Genomic DNA, 13,580 nt, shown 5'->3' with positions numbered 1-13,580 from the left:
ATCCGCAGAGACCTTGTGAGTTCCACAGGAACAGTGAAGACTATCAATGTGAAATTATTGGAGGGAAAGTACGAATGCTTAAATAATAGTAATATTAAAATAATGAAGGCAGTTGCAAAATACTAAGTTGAAAGGGGAAGTTGCATTTTGCCATGAAGTAGTTCTTGGTGGATTGAACTCTGACAGTCCAGTTGCTTTGGGCATACCTGAATGTCATACTCCATTTTTAAAGAATTTGGATTACAGCACTATATTTCACTTCAAAAAATTACCTTCATACTGTCATTTGCTTTCACAGTACCTAATACAGCTCAAAATTACTTATCTTGTATTTTTTTTCTACTTAAAATACCTGCCTTGTGGTTCTTGTGCAAGATCATCCTTTTCCTTACCTTTTCCTTATCTTTTCCTTCTCTCCTTTCCCTTTTCCTCTTCATTCCTCTCATCACTTTTGCCTTTTCTTCCAAGAAACACATATGCAATAGTGAGATAAAATCTAATTTTTTCTTTACAATGTGGTGGTTGTTTTCAGGAAAATAACATTCACCTTCACATTTAATTTGCCTAACTGTGGTGGGTTGACCCTGGCTGGATGCCAGGTGCCCACCAAGCTGCTCTATCACTCCCCCTCCTCAATTGGACAGGGGAGAGAAAATATAAAGAAAGGCTCGTGGGTTGAGATAAGGACAGGGAGAGATCACTCACCAATTACAGTCACGGGCAAAACAGACTTGACTTGGGGAAAATTAATGTAACTTATTACCAATCAAACCAGAGTAGGGTAATGAGAAATAAAGCTAAATCTTAAAACACCTTTCCCCCACCCCTCCATTCTTCCTGGGCTCAACTTCACTCCCCGTTTTCTCTAACTCCACCCCCCCAGCAGCACAGTGGGACGGGGAATGGGTGTTACAGTCAATTCACCACATGTTGTCTCTGCTGCTCCTTCCTCTTCAGGGGTAGGACTCCTCACACTCTTCCTCTGCCCCAGCGTGGGGTCCCTCCCAAGGGAGACAGTTCTCCATGAACTGCTCCAGTGTGGGTCCTTCCCATGGGCTGCAGTTCTTCACGAACTGCTCCAGTGTGGGTCCCTTCCACGGGCTGCAGTCCTTCAGGCACAGACTGCTCCAGCGTCCGTCCCCTGTGGGGTCACAAGTCCTGCCAGGAGCCTGCTCCAGCACGGGCTTCCCACGGGGTCACAGCCTCCTTCGGGCATCCACCTGCTCCAGCGTGGGGCCCTCCCTGGGCTGCAGGTGGATATCTGCTCCACCGTGGACCTCCCTGGGCTGCAGGGGGACAGCCTGCCTCACCGTGGTCTTCCCCAGGGGCTGCAGGGGAATCTCTGCTCTGGCGCCCGGAGCATCTCTTCCCCCTCCTTCTTCACCGACCTGGGGGTCTGCAGGGTTGTTTCACATATTCTCGCTCCTCTCTCCGGCTGCTGTTGCGCAGGTTTTTTTGCCTTCTTAAACACGTTATCCCAGAGGCACTACCACTGTCACTGATGGGCTCGGCCTTTGTCAGTAGCAGGTCCAACTTGGAGCCGGCTGGCATTGGCTCTGTCAGACATGGGGGAAGCTTCTAGCAGCTTCTCACAGAAGCCACCGCTGTAGCCCCCCTGATACCAAAACCTTGCCACGCAAACTCAATACGCTAACAGGTAGCATTATGTCACTGAGTAGTAGGAGAAAAAGCAGTGTAATGGAGAGACCAGTATAACTCTTAGTATAGACTACTGTGTGCCCTTTGCAGGGTTGTCCAAAGTGAATTCACTTCTTCAGGACAGGTTCCTGATTTTTGTTATAGCAGTTCAATTTGCATTAGTTCTCTTGTTCTGAAGCTGGCCAAGCTTTCAGCTTGAACAATTCTTCATTTCCCATAATCAGATCTTTTTGTAAAAACCATTGGCAAGATTTGGTTTTAATATCATCTTATGTCATTGCATACTTGCATTGGTCATATGGACTTCGCTGGCACACCAGAAGTGAGACTTGTAGTCACATTGGAAAATACATTAGTTGCCCAATTTGAATGTCACAAATACATCTGAAGTTTCTGATTCCAGTATGATGCCAGCAGCAGTCCTAGAAATGTTAATGAGGTCTGGGTTTAGTGAAAATGTTCACAAGTTCAAATAAACTGCAGTTTCTGTTGGGCTTTTTTGAAAATCACTGAGCTTTGAGAATTCAGGATCTGGTTTAAACACTGCAGATGACTCCTTGATAAACCAAAGCCTAGAATTAAATGCAAGGAAAGGTTGAAGTTGGGTGTAAAATGCAAACTGGAATGTATACACTCTAGTCAACATACATGATTCAAGTCAAACATTTCGTGCAACTCTATTACCTTCAAAGCAGAAGAGGTTCTGCTGAAATGCACTTAAGGGAAGTGAACGTGAAGGGAATGAAAAGGGATAAGAGACTCGATGTGGCTGGGAATTTCAGAAATTCAGCAGCAAGTCTGGAGAATGAAACTCAGTTTGCCTGTGATGAGAAGGATGTGGAGGAGACTGAGTAATAGGAACTAGCAGGTAATGAAGGCAGCTGGGACGCTGCAGAGGAGACAGAATGGGGACAGGGTGGAGAGTGTGGGGCAGAAGGCTGAGAGGGAATGATGCCAACCATGGTCCACAGTTGTTAGAGCAGGTTCTTGGCAGAAATAAACAAGGGACTTGGACCTTCTGGAGGTCAACGCGACTCCACTGGCAGCAAGCAGGGACAAAACCTATTACTCAAATTATGTGTTACTTCTTATCCTGCTTGCACAGATGATGGCCCTCCCTAGCTCTCACCATGTCTGTCTTCGCCTCATTTGTGGCTGTCCAAAGGCTCCTGATGACCTATACAGTGGCAACATGACAGGACACAGTGGGACTTCCGTATTTCCAGTTTGGTTTTGCTTTTTGTAAGTCCCGAAAAGTACTGACAGAAGAGCCACAAAAAAATTACTGAAATCGCAAGTCAATTACTAAAATATGTGTAAAAGCCCAAAAGAATAACTTCATTAGAAGGGTGGTGGTGTGGATATGGGAGAAGATGAAAATCAAACACCTCCACAGCTGGTGTAAGTGCTGCATAAGAAACTTGTATCAGAGCATCCGTACTCTTCTGTCAAATCAGAAATGCTACTGAAAAAATAATCTTCATATTTTATTCCATTGTTTTATTTTGCCAACAGCTAAGCACTGATTAGTATTTTTGAGATGTGTCCATTTAGCTTTTCTTCTTATTTGGCAGCATCTGGCGTATGAAATTAAAATCCTTCCTGTTTGTATTTAATCTCCACTGGGCAATCAGAAATTCTTTAATTCCTACTGCCATTTCACAAGTCACACCTGTAAATACCAGGAGTGAAATCCTGACCCAGTGAAATGAACACAAGTTTTTTTCATTCCAAGTTAAATATTCTGTTGTTTAAATGGAGCAGGTACATAACTTCAGTTCTTAAGCACCTAGAAACCATCAGCCAAATCCTGACTCCAAAAAAGTCAGTGTAAAGTCACCATTCATAGTTACAGGACTGTGTATTGACATGAAAAATATGTGACACAGGAATTGATTGGTTGATGTCCAATACAATGAGGTAGGATTTTATGTCAAAAAAAAACATTGGAAATTGATATTTGAAAAGTTCTCCTTGGAAAATGATGACAATCAGCTTCTTTATCGTTATTTTTAATGATGACACTGATTTTTCACAGTGTGAGAGATTTTTTCTATGTAGAATACGGTAATTAAAACTCAAGAGCAACTGATCAACTGGTCAGCAGGAGAAGATATTTGCAAAATATTGGTATAGTTAAAGAGAATTAATGCATGTTCTGTGCTTTAAGGATGCTATCTCTTTAAATCTATTTACACTGTCAGGAGGTACTTGGGTTTCAGTGTTGTTTTTAAATAATACGTAAGGGTTTTTTCTCATGCAATGTTTAGTTTTTCCACTGAATTTTCAGTTTGGCCTTCAGACCCACTAAAGATATACAAATCGGACATCACACAGCCCTATTCCATGGCAGGAGATAATGACAACATGGTAGCACTGTTGAGTTCCAACACATGTGTTTGCACCAGAGCTTTATAGGTTCTTTCCCTGATAATACAGAGAAATGAAGTTCGCAGAGCTGTGCTTACAGACAAGTAAAATCCCTCTCCACCAACTTGCAGGCAGGCACGCTTCCCCTGCCAGATGCCTTTTGAAGATACTAATCACTGAAATCACAGATTTTCTGGTCTTTATATTTCACTGGATCAAATTACCCTCCTGCCCCCAGCAAATGTGTTTTCTTCCCTTTATTCACTTGAACAAAAGGGTCTTGAAATTTCTTTCTTTCTCTCCATCTTCCAGCTGGTAGCTACATGGACATACCCTTCACTCCCTCAGCTGCCCCACAGTGACAGCAGTATCCATGGCTCAGTTTTCCTGCTCTTGGGATATGATCTACAGACCTGTTACTTCTGGCTCTGCAGATGATTTGGAAGTAGAAACACCATTGACTCAAGTAAGAAAATCTGGCAAATTTCTCATACTTTTTCCCATACAGCAAAATTTCTTTCTGTCTGTGAGAGAGACGTGGCAGGTATATCAGAGGAGGAACAGTTCAGGGTGAGAATTTCCAAGTTTCTTTGAACTCTTTAGTTTCGGAGTTTGCATCACATGAACTTTACAAGAGATATTGGAGGGGAGTGGAAAATTTGTGTGCGTACACACGCGTGTGTCTGCGTGTATATGTGTGAACCCACCACTTTGCTGATAAGTGTAACGACTGTGCCGCTCTTGATGCTCATATGACTGCTATGACAGCTCACTTTCCTGTGACAATAAGGAACCAGTTTCAGGCTCCTGGGTTTTGAGGTCAAGTTAGGTCTTACAGACAGTTCTGGGGGAAGTACTACAGTGAATACAGACTTACGTCTTCTTTGAAAGGCTTACTATTTTATTACATAATAAAGAGAGCTCCACTTCTGACTCATCATATTGTTTTATTTCCCCTAATATGTAAATGAAACCACAGAGTTGTTTTGACTGGAGCTGGTTATCACATCCCTAGATAACCAGTCAGCAACTGGAAGCTTTGCTAAAGCAGAGGAGGCGATGCAAATTAGTGACTGCGTACTCCACGTCTGGCTGCTCTCAGAAGGAAGCAGCAAAGTTTTTAACATAACAAGACTGTCTTAGTATTTCAAAACTGAAAATTAGAACTGTTAAGGGGGAGAAATTGTGAATGCGTGAGAAAAAGTCACTATTTTGCAATAATGTTCAGTACATTGCAGTTACTTCAAATAACACACAGGTACTCCTGAATGGCAGGTTTTAATTTGAAGTTCTTTAACCTTGTGGTGAGTGAGAAAGTGGATGTGAGCAGCACAACCTATACCATGCTCCTGGAGGAATTTGCAGTGAATACTCACAGTAGTCTCGGTGGACAGAGATGCAATGTACTGAATGTTGTTTCAAAATAGGGACTTTTTTCTCATGCTGCGAATGGGGAGGCTGTGGCCCCTGCATATTAGCTGGAGCACATGAAGGATGCCACCGGAGTAGTGCGGTTGTCTTGCACCCTGCGATGAATGCACACAAGACACCTACATCCAGCCAGCGTTGCTATCTGCTTCTGCAGTGAGCGCCTCCTTAGACTTATTCTCTCTGTTGGTTTTTTGGGTGGTTTGTTTGGTTTATTTCCTTTGACATGTTTCAGCTTTGTTGGGTTTGATACAACTCTTTGTAAAGAAAATATTTCCTTTACTTTCTGAGGCAGACAAATCACTCACAGTGAAAATGGCCAACTTTTTGCAAGACGAGGGTTTCCAAGAAAGATAAAATGAATCTGAGGAACTGGCATTTCACTCTGTCATTACTGTCTGGCTGTTTTTATATAGACCCTTTTTTCACTGAAGAGCAGGGAGTACTCTGCACCATGAAAATGGCCAGTTAGTGAGGAAAAACTTGGAAAAAAAGGAAAGTCTGAGGGCTGCTTTTGGGCATTCATTAAAAATATGTCAGCCAAAGTCATTGTTAGCCTATGCAAAAAGATCAGGAAAAAAGGTAAAAGCCGTGCTTGTTCTGACTAAACCAATAGGTCTGGTGAGAAAGCAGCAGTGGCTGCTCCCAGAACTGTTGTCTTGATGTTTCCTGCCAAGAAATCCCGAAGCCCTTATTCGATCTGTAGTGATGCAGATGTGAAGACAAGCCTCTGCCTTTGTGTGGTTGCAGCTGTGCTGGTGACTCTTGCATGTTCTGCACTGAGAGATCAGAAACAGGGAGGACTGGCTCCCACTGGTGTGATGTGATGCAAGGCGGTACCTGGGAGAGCAGTGCCGATGAGGGGGTCTCATGCAAAAAATCCACGCTGCTGTGCACCACACAGACCCCACGCAGGTCCCTTGTCATGGCCAGGGGGATGGGGCCATCACTTGCCCACGCTCCACTCCCACCCTCCAGCCTTTGTGCAGAAACATGCATTTATGACTGCCACCTTTCACACTTCCAAGCCATAGAAGAAAATCTTGGAGTTGCCTGAGAAATGTCCTGCTCCTGGCCTTCCTCTTTCCCTCTATGGTTTCACATACAATACTTACATCTTTAACAGGTTTGTACCAAAAAAAAAAAAAAAAAAAAAAAAAAAAAAAAGGAGCACTCCAAACAATTTTAGTGAACAAAAGGTTTCAATCTCAAACAGAGAAAATGTTGCTGAAACTCAGAGTGGTTTCTTTTCAGTGAAACCGTGAAGGAAAATGGAATTTTCTTTTTTACCAAATGTTCCATTACCTCAGAAAGTCATCAGTATGGAGAAAAGGGATTAAAAAATCTGGGAAGAATTTTTAATCAAAACTAATCAAGAAAGGCCGGAACCACCACAGGCAAAATGGACTTAGAGTGCTTTTTATTAGTACGGTTTCTTAAAAGTCCCTAACACTAAGATTCCCTAAAACTAGATTTTGAAATTTTACTTTAAGTGCCTAAATGCCTCTACTTTTCTTTCTTTCTGTTTCCTTCTTTGTTTCTCTGATTTTCTTCCTTTGTTTCTTTATCTCTTACCCTCATCCTCCACCCCCCCCCCCCAATCTATCAAGGCAATTTGCTGAGTGCCTAATGTTTTCCTGATAATTATAGTAAGACTGTAAACTGATTCCAAAGAAATCTAAAGGCCTTCTTATCTCTGTATGGCCATTTCAGCTCCCACAAGCTGCCCAAACCTGAACTGATTTGAACAAATTTTAGCACCTTTTTCCTTTTTGCATAGCACAAACATTTATAAAGAACAGCTTTCTCACAGATACTAGTCCATCCACCCTGCTGATATTGATGGTTGCTAGAAACTTGCAAAACACAACAGCCTGAGCATCACTAGAAGGTTTAAACTATTTAATGGGATATTACCTATTCTTCTGCCCTGTCAATGTGCTCCAGCCAGTGTGCAATACCAGTGAAATCCTACAGGGATTTCAGGTCAGATTCTCAACCTGTGGGAGTCATGCTGGCACAGCTCTGCCATACCACTGTGCCTGTTCATCTCATGTAAGATTCTGGTCTTTTATTTCCTTTTCTGAAAGTGGCAGTTTCTGCCAGCTGAGCCGACATGAGGGGAAGAGTCTTTGATTCATAACAACCAAGTAGCTACATCAAAGAGAGGCAGTAGCACCAACTGGGATGGCTTTTGTCGTGATTGAGGTCAACAGGAACTTGAACTTTTGTGCCAGGACTGGGTAGGAGGTAGTCTCTGGTCCGAAGCTGGTAATAAAGGTCAAAGGCTACCAGATGTTACTGGCAGCACCTTGTGCCATCCTGGGGCTCCTGTTATATCTCAGATGCAGGAACCCTCCCACATGGTTGTGGGGCAGGTCTAAGCCTCTAAACAAAAGACAGTGACTGGGAAAGGGAGATGCCAGATGTTCTAACTTCACACTGAATGATGGACACAGTGCATTCTCCTGTAGAGAGGATCTTTAATCACAATTTCCTAAGTTTAAGCAAAGGGGATTTTTTTTTGCTTTAACTTTGATCAGGATTCCCCTTCCAACTGAAAAGCTTGGTTCTTTTAAGAGGAGTGGCTTTAAATTTTCCTTCCCAAATGCAGATCTGCCGAAGTTGTTTGTGAGGAATATTAAACTTATTTGCATTCTGCTGGATTTCAACAGTAATAATGCTTTTTTTTATATATAAAATGAGAAATGGAGGTAAAGAACCTCTAGGACAAACCGTCATGCTAAGTATTTGAACAATGAATAGTGATAACAGACATAACCTATATACAACTACACACAATGTTATCTACTGATGCCTTGTCCACATCATATGGTTTTATATGTGCTGTTAATGGAAGTGTACCTATGTCTTCACTAGCGCATTTCTGCCTTGCTTGCTAGGAATTCTCATGCAAGTCGTAGCAAAAATCTGAGCACTACTGAATATGTCAAATGGGACCTTTCTCATCAAAGATGTGTCTGGCTCACCTATGAATGCAGACACAATGTACAACAGCAGTGCAGTGTGAGATAATATCATGGTTTAACCCCAGCTGGTAACTAAGCACCACGCAGCCGCTCACTCACTCCCCCCCACACCCAGTGGGATGGGGGAGAAAATTGAGAAAAGAAGTAAAACTCGTGGGTTGAGATAAGAACGGTTTAATAGAACAGAAGAGACTAATAATAATAATGATAACACTAATGAAATGACAACAGTAATAATAAAAGGATTGGAATATACAAATGATGCACAGTGCAAGTGCTCACCACCTGCTGATTGACACCCAGTTAGTCCCCGAGCGGCGATCCCCCTGCCCCCCACCCCCCCAGTTTATATACTGGGCATGACGTCACATGGTATGGAATACCCCGTTGGCCAGTTTGGGTCAGCTGTCCTGGCTGTGTCGCCTCCCAACTTCTTGTGCCCCTCCAGCCTTCTTTCTGGCTGGGCATGAGAAGCTGAAAAATCCTTGACTTAGTCTAAATGCTACCTAGCAACAACTGAAAACATCAGTGTGTTATCAACATTCTTCTCATACTGAACCCAAAACATAACACTGTACCAGCTACTGGGAAGACAATTAACTCTATCCCAGCTGAAACCAGGACAGATAATGTAACCTTCACTGTCTTGACAAAAATCAACACTATTTAGTAGAATCTGTGTTTCTCTCCCTGTCTTTCCTTTTCCGTAGATCTGTTATACATAAATAAAGCTGCAGCGCAAGTGAATGAAGTTCTATTTCAACTGCTCAGTCACAGGCATTCAAGAGACATTTGTGCATAAGATAGTATAATGTTTCCGGGGTTCTTTTCTCCTCATTTCTATTTCTTCCTTTTCATGAACAATCAACTGCAAGGAAAGGGCAATGCAAATGTAGTCCCCTATAATGAAATGGTAATTATAGTATCGTCACAAGGGAAATTCATGACTGCTAGGGATTTTAGCTCTGATGTCTCTGTTCTCAAACTCATGGCTATGCCCAGTCACCTCCCATCTAGCAGCTGTGAATAAAATTTGCTATTGGTTATTTATAACTCTACTGCAGATTGGAAGGTTCCTGTTTTCTTAAAATGACACAATTTGTTGCAGAGTTGACTTCTGTGGAAAGCTGTGTGGTGACTCCAGGAATATGGTTGTCTTCGTATCACACCCTGTGTCTGTGGTGTTTCTGCCAGCTGGTTCATGGAGCAGTGCCGGGCTCATGATGCTGACCACAACCTGCAATGTGACTGGCCCTTTCAGTCAGCATGAAGCTCCCTGCAGATCCAGATGGAAGTGTCCTTCCTTAATGATGCTCACAGTAATTAAGTAGTATGTTCATTAAATTCAGCTGGTTGGGGGAAAAAAAAAAAAAAGCAGGAGGTAGCAGTTAACATGTGAAGGATAGTATTTGATGTATATTTTTCTACTGCAAAATTCCTATTCCATCCAATATATCTACCACATTAAGCTACCTCTACTGAACTGCATTGTGATAAAAGTGCTTTTCTGCTGAACTCTCTAAATATGATTGACATCTTGTTTGCTTTGGGCAAACAACAGTTCCTTTGACAAAGGGATTTATTGTTATGATTGTCAGACTAAAGCTCTCTGAAGTGATTCTTACTCTCAGATGTTAATTATAGGTGGAGTGAATTGAAACAGAACATCTAAAACTGATATTATTATTACATATACAAACAAGCATTGCATAGGAATATTAATGTTTAACTTCTGAGGTAGTCAGGCGTGTGCTTATGGAAGAGATTCTGCAATGCAGGGCTTTCTCCTGTTGTTTCTCACTTGCCTTAGAAATTCCATAACTAACTGGAAGATAGTACAGCTTTGCCTCACAATATTAGAGGAATTTACATTGTGGAAAGTCACAAATACAAGCAAAGTCTTTGCTCAGTCAACTGAAGTCAGAGAAGTAAACAGTGAATATTAGGTGTACTGTTTTCATATGGTGTTCATTGCAGTAGCTATTACCACGGAAAGGAAGTAATGTCATTTGTGGCTGGAACCCACATTTGATTGACTTTCTAGTGCCAGGGAAAGGTTTGGTGGAGGTAGGAAGAAACTCCATGGTGTGTTCATTACGTCAATACCTATTGTGTAACTTCATTTTGCTTTGCACAGTGGAATTGAATTTTTGTTTTGAGTACTCTGAGTGTCCTAGGGGATTTTGCCTATAGAAAGAAGCAACAGAAAAGCCAATTAAAGATGGAAAGTTAAAAATGCAGTGACACAATTTTGGCTCAAATAGCTTATAAAGTCAAGTGGAATTCGGGGGCCAATGAATCTTTATGCTCTGCAGCTCTGCACTGTGGGGTTGGAGACTGAGTTTGATTTCCATCCTGTTCATTCATTCTCCAGCTAGATAGAGTGAGGACTACCCCCCCAAAAACCACAGTTAAGCTTCAGGGAAGAGCAGAGTTAGGAAGTGACACAGGAGAGTCAACAATCACTGTGTGATAGCTGCAGGGGTTATTTATTTACTTAACAGGATAGCATCCTCTTCTCCCCGTAATCTAGAAGGTCCTGGTTTCATTACCTTCATACTTTCTGCCTATAATGGGAGCCGAACCCAGTAAAGACTATTCTTCTGGCACAGGTTCAAATGGGCTCTCATATGTGCAAAATCAGTCAATTTTAACTTGAATTGAGTATTGATATTCTGCTTGCAACTCTGAAGGCACCAAAAAAAAAGGAACTGGGTTACATTTTTGGCAAAAACCAACCCTTAGTACAAATCCATGAACATTTTAAATGTGAAGCATTTCCTTTTCTTTTCTTTGTTTTTTTCTATGTCTCCTCAGACAAATTTAAGAGAGATCTCATTCCTCTTCAAGTCCAGGAATTTACTGACATTGGTCAATGACTTCATCTGTGTCAGACCTGTTGTGGTGCATTTACTCAGGGTGATGTCAGAGCTAAGGGAGGAGCAAGAGAGCACAATTCCCAATATGAGCAACTCCCACATCCTCATACTCCATGGCATGATGGTAAGCAGAAACAAATTTGTTCACTCCATGCAAACAGTTTCATCATTCTTTTGGGAAAGTACTTAGTGGAAGTTCCCTCATGCAAGGCTTTCTCCTCACTTCAACACCTAAATTGTCTGCTGAATGACAGTTATTGACCAACCAGTAATCTCCCCTGAATAAGGAACAGTAGGAAGGTTCACACTCAAAATCTCAAAAGGCACCCCATAATGACATGAAAAGCTGTGTGTCTGCTTTTGCTTTGCTCAAAAAAAAAATGTAAGCAGTTACCTCCTTTCCTGTTTTGCTTCCTCTGTGCCCCAGTCCAGTTACATTGCTCGCAGGCAGTAAGAACTGAAGGACAGTGATCACTCCCTCTGCTTCTCACCATTCTGCATCTGTGCAGCTCAGGCAATAGAGACCTGCTCCTTGGATGAAGCAGCTTGATCTTAATGTCTTAACCCTCCTACTCTCTTCCTTGCATCTGAACACAGGAGCCATACCAGCTGGCTCAGTGTTCACCTTCTTAGCTGGTTGGTTGATGCTGTATCCCCTGAAAGTAGCTTTTTTAAGAAACTGCAGAACAATAGCAATAAAAACAACAGTGGAGTATGTGACAATGTCTGTTAGTCCCATTGCTGTTAAGTCTTGAGACAACGCATTGCAATGTACTTTGTGTCTTGTGCCACACATAGGCACAAAGACACAGGACACTGCAGTGGAACTATCCTCTTGTTTTTTCCCCTGCCATAGTGTTTGGGGTCAGGTAGATGTTCAGATCTTTCAAGGTTAAAATAAGAAATAAAATCTGTGATTTCTCAGAATTTTTAGAAGCAATACTTTAAAAACAAATTACATTCTTTTGTTTCTTTATTTCCAGTCACATTTCTATCATTCTAGCATCTGTATATGTAACACTGTTGAGTACGATTCTGGCCAGCATATGGATCTGTCAGCAGCTGAATACGAAAAAACCTCTCTTTAGGTACCAGTGTGTGCTTGGTCTTAACTAACCTAAAAGTCTTCCCTGTTTTCTTTGCTACCGTTTGAGACAGGATACTCACCTCAACTGGCCTTTGGCCTGATCTGGGCCATACATTCTTATTCTTTGCTTCCAATTTTACTTTTTTTTTTTTTCTTAATTAGAAACCTAAGGGGAGATCAGAACTGTTAAACCATGAACTATTTATAAAAATGTTGTATGACACAGCAAAAACTACCAGCAAAAGAGTGACTTCTACAGGATCTGGAACGGAGTCAGAGATCAAGACTCTCTGTGTGTCCATATGGACTCAAAAACCTGCCATTGCTGCATTCTCGTGGTCACAAAGACTGTCCGTGTGCCTATCCTCTGTAGTTTGTGTAACCTATGTGCAAATAAGGTAGTGAATTTTTGGGGCACAAAATGAAATGAAAGCCACAGGCCATACAGCACACAGCAGGGAAAAGCAGCAGAGCAGTGGGCTACAACCAACAGCTGAGTCACTTGCACCCAGTACAAAACTGCCATTCAGTTGGCATGAACAGAAACGACGTATTCCTGGTAAGGAATGGAGGTGGCAACACTGAGAAAGCTCAGGACAGGGACCGTACAGAGATGCAACTTCAGATTGTCATTATTATTCCATTCTTACAGCTGGCATATTGGCACCCACACCTGCCCCTGTATCTTGAACAAGAAGCCTTCTGCAAAGATTTCATTCAGAAATGTGGGGTGGTGAGAAATGAAGTTGCTGTGGTTAAGTATGAAACAATGTAATTCCCATTAATCTTGTAACAGTCTGTATGCCAATGCCGCTGGGAATGAGGCAGACAAAATACAGTTAAAAACAAGAGACTCTTATGTCTCTTTCCTCTGCCTGTTGAATTACTTTCGGCTGCAGAGACATCATGGTAGTGGTAAAAGAAATTTTTAAAAGACTTCTCCCTTTCAAATAAAAACAAGATAAATACAGTTAACTGAGTCGTATCATATACATGTAACAACAAGAACTTGCTGTTGTTACTACAGCAGTTTAAAAAATAACAAAGAAAGATGATACTGTTGAGAAGAGAAAAAATACATATGGATCTCCTGTTTCATGGCCACAATTAATAATTGTAATAAAGGACAATTTTTCGGGATCGATAATTTTAAAAAGTAGAAAAATA

Source organism: Harpia harpyja, chromosome 20 (assembly GCF_026419915.1).
Source record: "Harpia harpyja isolate bHarHar1 chromosome 20, bHarHar1 primary haplotype, whole genome shotgun sequence".
Classification (NCBI taxonomy): Eukaryota; Metazoa; Chordata; class Aves; order Accipitriformes; family Accipitridae; genus Harpia; species Harpia harpyja.
Note: the sequence above shows the minus strand (reverse complement) of the source record.